The sequence below is a fragment of the Pseudopipra pipra genome, chromosome 12 (genome assembly GCF_036250125.1).
Source record: "Pseudopipra pipra isolate bDixPip1 chromosome 12, bDixPip1.hap1, whole genome shotgun sequence".
In the NCBI taxonomy this organism is placed as follows: Eukaryota; Metazoa; Chordata; class Aves; order Passeriformes; family Pipridae; genus Pseudopipra; species Pseudopipra pipra.
In genome coordinates this window covers 13,378,506-13,389,288 of record NC_087560.1, presented here as the reverse complement: position 1 = coordinate 13,389,288, position 10,783 = coordinate 13,378,506, and the positions used below count along the sequence as shown (strand labels likewise).

The 10,783-nt window shown below is 61.4% G+C and overlaps 3 long non-coding RNA genes and 1 other non-coding gene across 7 annotated transcripts in view; 3 read left to right on the top strand and 1 right to left on the bottom strand.

Annotated features, from left to right (window-relative positions):
* The first annotated feature begins 69 nt into the window (after positions 1-69).
* TRNAR-UCG (transfer RNA arginine (anticodon UCG)) lies at positions 70-142 on the top strand. The gene has a single exon. It is a non-coding gene; the product is annotated as a tRNA-Arg (tRNA).
* A 3,256-nt stretch (positions 143-3,398) lies between these two features.
* LOC135420978 (uncharacterized) lies at positions 3,399-4,602 on the top strand. Its single transcript, XR_010433804.1, has 2 exons — positions 3,399-3,636; positions 4,438-4,602. It is a non-coding gene; the product is annotated as an uncharacterized LOC135420978 (long non-coding RNA).
* Positions 4,603-5,941: 1,339 nt separating this feature from the next.
* The window catches only part of LOC135420975 (uncharacterized), a 40,317-nt gene continuing 35,475 nt past the window's right edge, over positions 5,942-10,783 (top strand). The window contains exon 1 of one of the 4 annotated variants that reach the window (XR_010433799.1): positions 5,942-6,171. This is a non-coding gene — a long non-coding RNA (uncharacterized LOC135420975). Of the gene's footprint in view, positions 6,172-10,528; positions 10,703-10,783 lie in introns of those variants that run through there. The other 3 variants (XR_010433798.1, XR_010433800.1, XR_010433801.1) reach the window with 3 other exon arrangements.
* LOC135420977 (uncharacterized) lies at positions 9,244-10,484 on the bottom strand. Its single transcript, XR_010433803.1, has 2 exons — positions 9,579-10,484; positions 9,244-9,466 (listed from the first exon to the last, which is right to left on the bottom strand). It is a non-coding gene; the product is annotated as an uncharacterized LOC135420977 (long non-coding RNA).

The window sequence follows — 10,783 nt, the reverse complement described above, 5'->3', positions numbered from 1 at the left end:
CCTCCCGCTCCCGGCCCGGCCCGCCCGGGATTCGTTGAGTAGGGCACGCGGGAAGGCGGGAGTGGAGGCGGCCGCGTGGCCTAATGGATAAGGCGTCTGACTTCGGATCAGAAGATTGCAGGTTCGAGTCCTGCCGCGGTCGTGAGCTAGCGCTGCAGTGGCGCACTTCTTTTGTTCCTCCACTCTGTGCAGTGGCCCCGCGGCTGCTGCGCCGCCGGTACCGGGGTCACTGCACCCGCCGGTCAGCGTTTTGCTCCTGTGTTCAACTGCAGCGCAGAAAAAGCGGGGTGCGGCTGCTGGGACCACGAGTCGGGCAGGGCGGCCCCAGGTATCAGCCCTCGGCAGGGGTGGGAGTGGAGCACCCTGTCATCTGAGTTCTGCGGACACACGAGCTCCATCCATTTCCTCCGCCCCGCGCCCAGGGTGATGGGATCAGCACCCACCGCCCTGGTCCCTGTCATCCTGAGAGCCCCGAGCCTCACGGTGGGTTGGGAACATCGTGGGGACCGGAGTCTGTGGAGCCAGAAGTGAGAGCTGGGCACGAGGTGTACGTGGGAACATCTCGGCTACTGGGGATGGAGCAGTCTCTGGAGAGGCAAGCACTGGCTGTGGGGTAATGGGCTGTAGGGTGCAGGGAATGGATGTATGGCACAGGGAAGGGGATGTAGTGTGCAGGGAATGGGATGTAGGGTGCAAAGAATGGTGTGAGGAATAGGATGCAGGGGATGGGTTGCACAATTCAGAGGAAAGGCCACAGGTGCAGGTAATGGGATTAGGATGCAGGGTATGGGTTGCACAGTTCAGGGGAAAGGCCACAGGTGCGGGTAATGGGATTAGGGTGCAGGGAATGGGATACCTGAATCATGGAAAAGGCCACAGGCTGCAAGGAATGGGATGTAAGATGTAGGGAATGGATGCAGGGTATAGGGGATGGGATGCAGGGATTGGGAAAAAGGTAATAGGTGCTGGGCAGGGATTGCAGGGTGCAAGAAATGGGATGTGGGATGCAAGGAATGGGATGTAGGGTTCACAGAAAAGGGCACAAGTGCAGGGAATGAGATGCGGAGTGCAGAACAAGGGATGCAGGCTGCAAGGAATGAGATATAGGGTGCAAGGAATGGGATGTAAGATGTAGGGAATGGATGCAGGGTACAGGGGATGGGATGCAGGTATTGGGGAAAAGGCTACAAGTGCAGGGAATGGGATGCAGTGTGCAGGGCAGGCATTTCAGGGTGCAAGGAAAGGGGTGCAGATTGCGAGGGAAGGGAAATAGGAGGTGCCGAGGTCAGAGCAGGTGAGTGCAGGCTCCCTGGGCCCCGCAGGAGCTGTTCTGGCCGGGAAGGTGGCTCCTGGCAGAGCGCAGCTCGGCCTTGGCATTGCCGGGCGCTGTGCCGGGCCGGGCCAGACCGAGCCGAGCCGGGCCGTGCCGGGCCGTGCCGAGCCGCCAGGTGGCGCTGCGGCCCCGCCGGTGCCGCCCGGGCCGGGCCGGGCCGGTCCCCGCGGGGCCGTCGGGGCGCGGACACCGCTCCGGTCCCGTCCCGCTCCGCGCTCCCCACGGGGCACCGGGCAGGGGCACCGGGCACTGTGACCTCCCCTTCGCCCCTCCCGGCCCCTGCGGAACTCCAAACCCGGAGTGCGGCTCCTCCCCAGTGCTCCAGCTTCACATCACCCTCTCCTTGTGGGTGCAGGATTGGGGGAGATGGAGGGTGAGGAACTGCAGCACCCCGTTCTCTGCAAAGGCAGAGCGAGCATGGGCGCGGTGTGGAATGTGAGAAACGCATACACACATGCACAGCGAGATCCTGTGTTCTGCGGCTTTGAATGCGTTTCACGGCCCCCCAGCGCACCCCAAAGTACCTGCTGGCCCCCAGCCTGAGATTCGATGGGGGGTTGTGCTTCACCCTGTTTCACCTGGCAGCGGAAGGTACCCGCTGCCTGAGCCTGGCAGGAGCCGGCCCCACAGGGGATGCCTGTCCTCGGCCACCTCCATGCCGGGAACTTAAGGTTTCCCGGTCCTTTGGCAGGAGTTTGGGGGCGCACGGGGTGCAGAGCCGGCAAGAGGGATACTCCAATGCTGCGGGTGCTCTAGTCAGGAGGGAAAAGCCATGAGCTGCCCTGGGACGAAGCGAGGAAGTGTTTGGGAACCCCCGGCTACAGGGTGGCTCTGGGGAAGGACCTCGGTGCACTTGTTCTCCCTTCGATTGCATTATATTAACACCGATTTCTCTTATCTGGGGTCTTTTATCTACTTATTTTTATCGTGATCGCGAAAAATTAAATTAAAAAAAATCCAAGCCCGCTGCATCACAAAAATTCCCCCTCTCTCCAAAGCGGAAATAAAAAAAATTTAATTCTCCTCGAAATGCTTCTCGCGGCAGTGCCCTGGGGAGGGTTGATGACAACGAGCTCCGCTGCATTGTCCACAGGCAGGACCGGGCCAGTGCTGCCTATGGTTCACCCGGGTACAAGCAGAGAGGGAGGTTCGGAAAGGCATAGCACCACTGTATTAAAAAAAACCACAGCCGTAAACAACCCGAAATAACCTCAAAAATCCACCGTTTCAGCAGAGATGGCTGCAATGCATAGGTCGAAATGTGGTGTGTATAGTCTTTTTTTTTTTTTTCTTTTCTTTCCTAGGCTTTTTGTTTTTCTGTCTGTCTGTCGGGGAAGCATCCCCGTCCCGGTGCGCCCCGTCGGGGTCGGGACGGGAGGTGGGAGATGCGACTTCTCCCCCACTTCTTGGAGACCCCACTCCCCGCCGGGAACTCGATGCTGTCGGTCGGATAATGGGGCGGTGGGACTTTGTTTAACCCCGTTGCCCCCGGGGCCAGGGGTCAAGGGCTTCCTCTTCCCCCGGGACATGGTAGAGAGGCCGTCGGTCACAACAGGAGGACCCCGGCGGGGAGGGGGATGTGACGGCCGCAGTGTTCCCCCCGCCCCGCCGCGGCCCTCACTTGCGATCGGCGTTGGACCCCGTAAACCTCCATGTCTCCCCGGCGTCGAGAGGTTGAGGAAGGCTCCAGGTGGGTGTTTTGGGGGAACAAGAGGCGGTCAAACATCAGCACGGGACAGAGGGGCATGCGAAGAAGCGGCCCCTGCCCTGCAGCAACCCCGGCTCTGCCTTCCCCTCCCAGCTGGAGCAGGACGTTTTTACCGGAGTGCCGGTTTTATCGGGGTTTCACCCCCTCCCTCCACAGGCAGAGATACCTCAGCTGCCCCCCCGGAGCCAAGAAACGGGAGAGAAACGGGCAATTTTTATAGGTGACGTACGGGCTTACGTGAGAATCCGTGCCCAGCACTGCTCTTTCAGTTTTTTTCTCCTGAAATAACCCTTCCGTGCAGCTCGCACCCCCCTATTCCAGCTCGCACCCCCTTTTCCAGGCTGGGGGGAAATCGGGAGAGGGAGAAGCGAAAGGGAAAAGAAAAGCATCCCCCAATATCCCGTTTTTTTCCTGCTCGGGCAGCGAGCCCCGGAGCTCCCAAAGTGAGCGGCGAAGAGGGCGACGGGAGACGGGCGGGAGCCGGCTCCGAGGTGGAGGGGTCGGGGGTGGGATGAGAATAGGGGAGGACCGTCCTTTTCGGGATCAAGGGAGAACCAGCGAGGGAAGGAGGCTGGCGGCACCACAGGCATCCGAGGTAAGTCCCTCTCCCTCCCGCAGCGGTGGTACCTCAGCCCAGGCGCTGCTGCGGGGGATGCTTTGAGGGTTCAAAGGAACTCGATCCCGGGGGATGCCCATCCCCGGGGCTGCTCCGTCCCAGCCAACGGGCCGAGCTCTGCGGGGCCCGGGCTGCTTTGGTGGCTGTGGTTTCTGTGGAGATTGGTACCGGTTATCCCGGCCCGGGGGCTGCAGGCAGCCCCTGCCCAGCGCCCTGCCCGCTCCCTCGGGGCTGGGCCGGGGTCCCCCCGGGCCGAGCAGCCCACGGAGCCCGCTCCCAGCCCCCGGGGCTCCTCCCGTGCGTGTCTCAATTCGCTCAGGCTTGACTTGGCAATAAGCTCTCTCAATAGGGTGACAATAGAGCCCCGGTGGGACCCGAACAAAGAATTTGAAAGTAGTTAAATTGCAGGACACGTCCATCGCCTGGGTGCTTGAATTAAAAAAAAAAAAAAAAAAAAAAAAAAAAAAAAAAAAAAGAGAGAGAGAGAAAGAAAGAAAAAATCGGAGAAAAGAAAAAGGAGAGAGACTTTTCTTTGGGCTGGTGAGAAAATGCTCAGGGTAAAAGTTGGTTTGGCGTCTTCATTTCAGCGACAATGGAGCAGAGCTAATTCAATAGGAAACGCGGGGATTTTTTAATGAAAAGACCGCCGGGGTTACACCGAAGTTAAGCTCTTGTGAATTAATTATTAGGGCAAATAAACTGGGAGGGGGGGAGAGCTCGGGAAGGAGTGTTGCAATTTCTTAATATTCTCCTTTTCGTGTTTAACGACAATGCCATTAGGTTTTCGACTCTGGGTGAGCAAAAGGATTTCTTACACTCTCTTGGAAGAGGCGAAGACGCGCTTTTTCCCCCCTCTCTTTTTCCTTTTTTTTTCTTTTTTCTTTTTTTTTTTTTTTAATGGTGTTAATTGCTTTTAAAATAAAATACGACGGAATTTGGCAACGAGCTACAGTTTCTGCTGGCGGTGGCGTTTGGGGTTGTATTTCCTTTCGTGGCAACTCGCAGATGCAAAAAGGAAAATAACGGGGGAATTTAAATACATGAATATAAAGGCGACGCGGCATGTTCGGCTGTTGCAGATCTCTCGGGCTCGATCGGTTTATTTTTTCCTACATAGAAAACCTGTCTGGGGATCCCTGTGTATTCATCGGGGTGGCGAGAGACTCCCCAGAGCCGCTCCGGGGCATCGGTGGAGTGAATCGGAGATAAAAAATAGGAGCCAGGTTAAACGCAGGAAGGAAGAGGAGGAGAGGTCGGAAGCGAAGTAAAGGTGTGCCAGGAGGGATTGGGGGGGGGGGTGGTTGTGTTTTTGGGGGGAGGGCTTTTTTCGCCTTACAGCAGAGGCTGCAGGTGGTGCAGTGTGTGTGTGATTCTGTAAAGGCGGTGAGGACGATAGAGGCGGAGGGGAGCCGGAGTGGGGACGCTCCGGCGGTACCTGCGTGCCCTCGCCTCGGTCCCAGCTCGCTGCGGCCGCTGCGCTGCGGCTGTCGGGGAGAACCGGGCTCCGGGGCTCGGCCTGTCCGTCGGGGAGAACATTGGCACGGCATGGCACGGGTGGGCCCGAAAAGACTCCAGGAAGGACCCCCTTTCCAGGGCCGGGGCTGCGGCCCGGAGACAGCCCGTGCCCTGGCTCTGCCCGACGGCCGCAGGCGGGCCGTGCCATGCCGTGCTGTGCCGTGCCGTGCCGGACACTCGCGGGTCAGTTCAGCATTTGGACAGCGGTGCGGGGCCGGGGAGGTGGCCGCGGGGCCCTGGGAGGTGCCCGGGGCAGCAAAGGGCAGGGGCGGCCGCAGCCCTTTCCCTGTCCGCCGTGACTGGGGGCTGCTCGTCAAGGGAAGGGGGCACCGCCGAGGGGGGGTCGGGCGGCGGGGGGGAGTCCAGCCCTGGCTCTCCCTCCGGAGAAGTGCACCCCAGAGCCGGGGACAGAGTGGGGTGCCCGGCGGGGCGGCCAGGTAAGCCACAGCAGCCCCGCGGGAGTGGGTGGCAGAGGGGCTCACCGGGGGGAGGGAGGGTGTACACGGCCCCCCTCCCCCGGGCAGCCCCGTCCTCGGCGGGTAATTAAGGAGTGAGGCGGAGGGGCTGCGCTTTCTGCTCGGCGGAGCCTGCCAGCCACCAGCCCCCGCCGCCACCGCCGCCTTCCTCCCGTCCTCCTCCTCTCCCCCTCCCTCCCCCCGCCTCCTCCCCTCCCCCTCTCCCTCCTCCTCCTCCTCTCCGCCATGGTTGGAGTGAATAGGCGGCTGCCGGGCTGACGTCAGTGCGGGCAGAGCCTGCCGGCGGCGGCAGCTCCCGGCCAGCGACCAGAGCCGGCACCGGCAGCAGCCGGGAAGACACACGGAGCGCGGGCAGAGCTGCCTCCGCCACCCCCGCCGACCAGCGCCCGGGGCTGGGGGCTGCGGGGGACACCGCTCGGCCGGGAGCAGCCTTGCCCGCCCCTCCGCCCGCCCCGGGGAGGGGAATGGCCTCGCCACCCGCTTCGCCCGGGAACCGCCGTCCTGCCCTCCGCACGGCAGCAGAGTGAGTGTCGCGGCCGGGCATCGCCGCTTCGGCGGGGCGGCCCCGGGGAGGCGGGAGGGCGCCAGGGGAGACGTTTGCTCCGGGGGGGACACACCAGCTGCCGGAGGGGGAGGAGGGAGCCAGGGAGAAAGGGAGGGGGGAGACGAAGTTGGGTCGGTCCCCACCGGAAAGTTGGGCACCTTCAGGTGCCGGCACCACGCAGGACCGGGACCGCCCCGCGCCGCACCGTGGCCCCGGCTCACCCTTCGCGGGGAACGAGTGGGAGACACGGGGGACCTTTTGCTGCCGGAGACGCGTTTGCTCCGGCAGCCTCTCCCCGTCTGCCCGGGACATTGGAGCTCGACAGCAGGGCCCGGGGCGGGCTGAGTCCCGACGGGGCGGAGGGGAGCCCGGGCCGAGCACTGCCGGGGTGCTGCCGAGTTGCCCCCAAATCTCTCCGTTCGCCGGCCGGAGAAGCTGCATCGTATAAAACGCTTTTATGAGGCCGAGCCTCCCTGGGCATTCAGGCTTTAGGCTGTGGGAGAAATCTCGGGTTCCCGGGGAAGTTCTTCCTCCCGATGCAGCGGGTACTGCTGCTGGGCCTGTTTTTCGGGGGGAGGAGGGGGGCACAGGGGCGTCCCGCTCCCCTGCTTGGATTTACCGCCGAGGAGCAGCAGCGTGGCTACCGCTACTCGTGTACAGCTTCTGATGCTGGAGGATTTATTTCATTTTTCATTTGCTGTATCCCTTTTCTTTGCTTTTTAAAAAAAATACATTTTATTTTATTTCATCCCTGTTTATTATTTTTTATTTTTCTTTCTTTTTTTTTGTTTTCTTTTTAAATTTTTTTTCTCACATTAATTCTTCCCTTCTGCTCCCTGCCTTCCCGTGAATAATTATTTCCTTGGGGTTTGTTGTTTGTTTTTTGTGTTTTGTTTTGCTTTTTTTTTTCCCGTATCACCCTGGAAGTGAAACGCATTTTAGGCCTCAGCCTTAAGGAAACCCGAATCATAGCAGTGCAGGTGGCCTGAGAGCCCGTACCTGGCCGGATCCCCTCGACGTGCCTCCACCCCCGGCCCCCGGCCGCGCAGCACCTCGCCCCGCCGAGTGAGGAGGGTCCGGGACAGTCCCCGCCAGGGCCTCGGCCCCGACGGCCGGAGAGAAAAGAGCAGCCGGGGGTGAGACGCCGCCGCTTTGCCTTTTCGGCGCCGGGGCTTGCTCAGAGGCGGCTTTTAATTGCTAAGCAAAACGACACGTTTCCCTCACGCCCGTCGGGAGCTGCCGCTTCTTTGCCAAGCCCCGATGGTGGGGAGAAAAGAAAAAAAAAAAAAAAAAGAAGCACAACCCCAAAAAACAATTAGGAGAAGATGCAGCTCGAGGCGGCGAGGTGCGGGGGGTTACTCCAGGTTGGCTAAAAATAACTTCTCCTAATTAAAGAAAAGTGACGTCAGACGTGCAGGACGTAGAAGAGGGGAAGGCAGCGGACTCTTTACTGGGCGATCACGTTAAATAATTCAGGGGCGGCCCGGTGACCGGGCTCTTCCGAGGTGCGGCCGACGGGGCCTCTTGCCTTGCCCGGCGCGGGGTCACGGGAGGAGGGAGCGGGCGGCGGGACCGTCCTGCTCGCGGGTGGACGCGGAAGGCCCGCGGGGCCCCGGGGCCGGTGCAGCACCATGGCCAGAGCCACGCCGGCACCGCCGCCCCTCCCCGTCCCGTCGGGCCGCGAGGGTTGTTTTCTCTCGTGAGTGCGTGCAGAGGAAGGACGGTCCCGCGGCCCCGGTGGGCGGCTCGGGTGAGGCAGGAGGCGGACTGGCTCCGGTCGATGCCTGCTGCAGCCACCGGAGCTCCGGAGCACGGGCAGCCCTATCTGATTCCTCCCCAAGATGCTCGCTAGTGCTTTGCCCTGTGCCAAGGAGCCATTTTGTAGGCATCCTGCTAAAACTGTACCAAAAATGAGTCCCAACCTCGCCTTCCCCCTCTGCAAAAAAAACCCTAAACCCAACAAAATAGCAAAAAAACCCACAAAAAAACCCCAACAAAAACAAACAAAACCCCCCAAACAAACAAAAAAACCCAAACCCAAAACCCAAAGCCTAAAACGAACCAAAATACTCCAAGTGCCAGGTATTTTCTCCTAGGTGCTGGGGCTCTGCCTGCACGGAGAGGGTCAAGGCGAGAGCTCCGAGCAGATCAAGGCATTGCCGGAAAGGATAAGGGAAAAAATATTATCCTATATATTTCTCCCAAGAAAATCACCTCCTTTGAGCGGCAGAGAGAGGGGATCCCGTCTCCAGCCCCGAGCAGCCCGGCGAGGTGCGATGGTTCACCCGCAGCATCCTCGCCTGAGCGAAAGGCGTCCCAGGGTTTCGGCGCGGCGGGCGGGAGACCTTGCACGGCGGCAGCCGGGCAGAGCTGCGGCTTAGCAGGGCTGGCTCTGCCCTCCCGGGCCCCCTCGCCGCTGCCGCAGGGGTGGCGGGGCTGGAGAGGGGCCTCATCGCAGCCAGAACGGCCCCGGGAGCGGGAGAAGCTGCCGGCGGCGCCCCAAGCTGCTCCCCGCCACCGCGGTGAGTACGGGGGCCTCCTCCATGGGGGGAAACCGAGGCCGGCCCCTGGGCCCCGTGCCCGCTCGTACCGTCCCTGCGCCCCCGGGCCGCCCTCGGAGGCGGTGGGGTGGATGAGCGCCTTCCCCCGCCCCAGCCGCGAGCACACCGACAGCGAGCACCCTAACAGCAAAACCGATAAATTAAGAGAAAATCCAAGGCCCGAAAATTAAGGAGATCCGATTCGTGGCAATTTTTCCCCCCCGTCTCCGGGGCAGATTAAAATAAACCGCGGCCAAACCCCCTCCCGAGCGCCTCCGGGCCGCGGGGAAGGCAGTGAAGGGTTGGGAACGGAGGAAATATTTCTCCCCACCTTCCCCAGCCCCGTGGGGGCGGCCGGAGCACCCCCGAGCCCGTTTCTCGTTAGGCAGGAGGCAGGAGGGAACCTGCAGTTCCCGGGAGCCGGGCAGGGGCGGCCGGGCTCGCCTGGGCGCCGGGAGCAACACCGGCTCGCGAAGGGCTGGCAGCCCTCGTCCTTTAGCTTTTAGCCTGATTGAGATCGTAGATTTTATTTATTTAATTTTTATTTTTTTTTTTTTAAGGGGATGGCGGGGAGGGGGAGGGCGAAGAGAGGTAGAAATAAATAACCCGAGCAGAGCTCGCCGGGAGCCGGAGCCGGCGGGACCGGCAGGCAGCGCTCTGCCGCGGCTGCTCCCGCCGCGATCGCTTCGTTTCGCGGATCCCTCGTTTTGTAGCAGGTCACATTTTACTCTCGTCTGGGATTTAAAGGAAGGCGATGTTCAGAAGCAGCGATGGTTACAATTTATTTTTTTTTTTTTTTTTTAATATGGAGCAGGTCAGTTAAGCACCCCAGATAATCACATTTACCTCCTGGCATTTTAGTCTGATTATTGATGCTGTTATTATTTGTACGTGCCAAATTCGCCGCTACACGCGTATCGCGTTATGAATCTGTGCGGGAAATAGCAGACTGTGGAGGGGAAATAATTAAAACGGAGGGGAAACGAGGAGCAGAGAGGATCGGTGGGGGATCGCGGGTGCGTCCCCAGCCCCCGGGACACGTCTCGGGACGGGCGGGCCCCGCGTTTGGCTGCGCGAAAAGGGGCCCTTCGGGCTGCCCCCAGGTGCGGAGACCGGACGGGGAGGGCATTGTTTGGGGAGGAGAAGGTGTGAGGGAGGTGCGCTGAACGTGGGGGCAGGGGAGGGGGGACCATGGCGAGGAGAGGGAAAAATGGGAAAAGGGAGAAGTAAGGGGGTCGGAAATAGGAAAAGAAAATGGATGGAAAGAGAAAAGGTGGGGAGAAAGGAAAGGCCAGGGAAAGAGAGAGCGCAAATGGGAGAGGGGAAGGGAAGAAGAAAAAGAGAGAGAGGGGAAAGGGAGAGGGAGACCTGAAAGGGGGAGAGAGGAAAGAGAGAGGGGGGAGTGCCTAGGACAGGGAGAGGGAAGTTAGTTGCGGGTGCAGGGCCATGCAGGGGTGGGTGCTGCCCGCCTCTCCCGCTCCGCTGCCGGCCCTGCGGAGCTGCTGCGGGGGCACGTAGGGGCGGGAGGAGGCGGGGGGGTGCAGAGCGACCCTCGGCGCAGCCCCCCGGCAGAGGCCGGGCGGGAGGAGAGCGGCCGGTCGCGCCCGGTGCCGTGTCGTGCCGAGCGGTGCCGAGCCCGCCCCGTCCCATCCCATCCCACCCCGAGCCGCTGGAAAGCCCATCCCGTCCTGGAAAGCGCGGGAAAGGGGGCGCTGATTTAAATGAGGGCCCGGGGATTGGCTGGGCGCGGCGTGACGTCACTTCCCAAAGGGGGCGATTACCATGCGAGGGGAGTAGAAGTTGGGCAGCGGGGCGGGAGCGCGAGTGGCGCTCGCCGGGCCGGGCCGGCGGGATGGGCACCGACGGGCTCGGATCGGCCCCCGCGACCCTGCCCTGCCTTGCTTTGCCTTACCCTACCCTGCCTGGCTCGGCTTGGCTCGGCTCCGCTCAGCGCAGCCCGACCTGTCTCGGTACGGCGCGGTTCGGCTCTGAGCCCCCGTGGCTCTGCCCCGCTTCTCGTTCTCTCCGCTTCGTATTTATCTTTCTCTCTC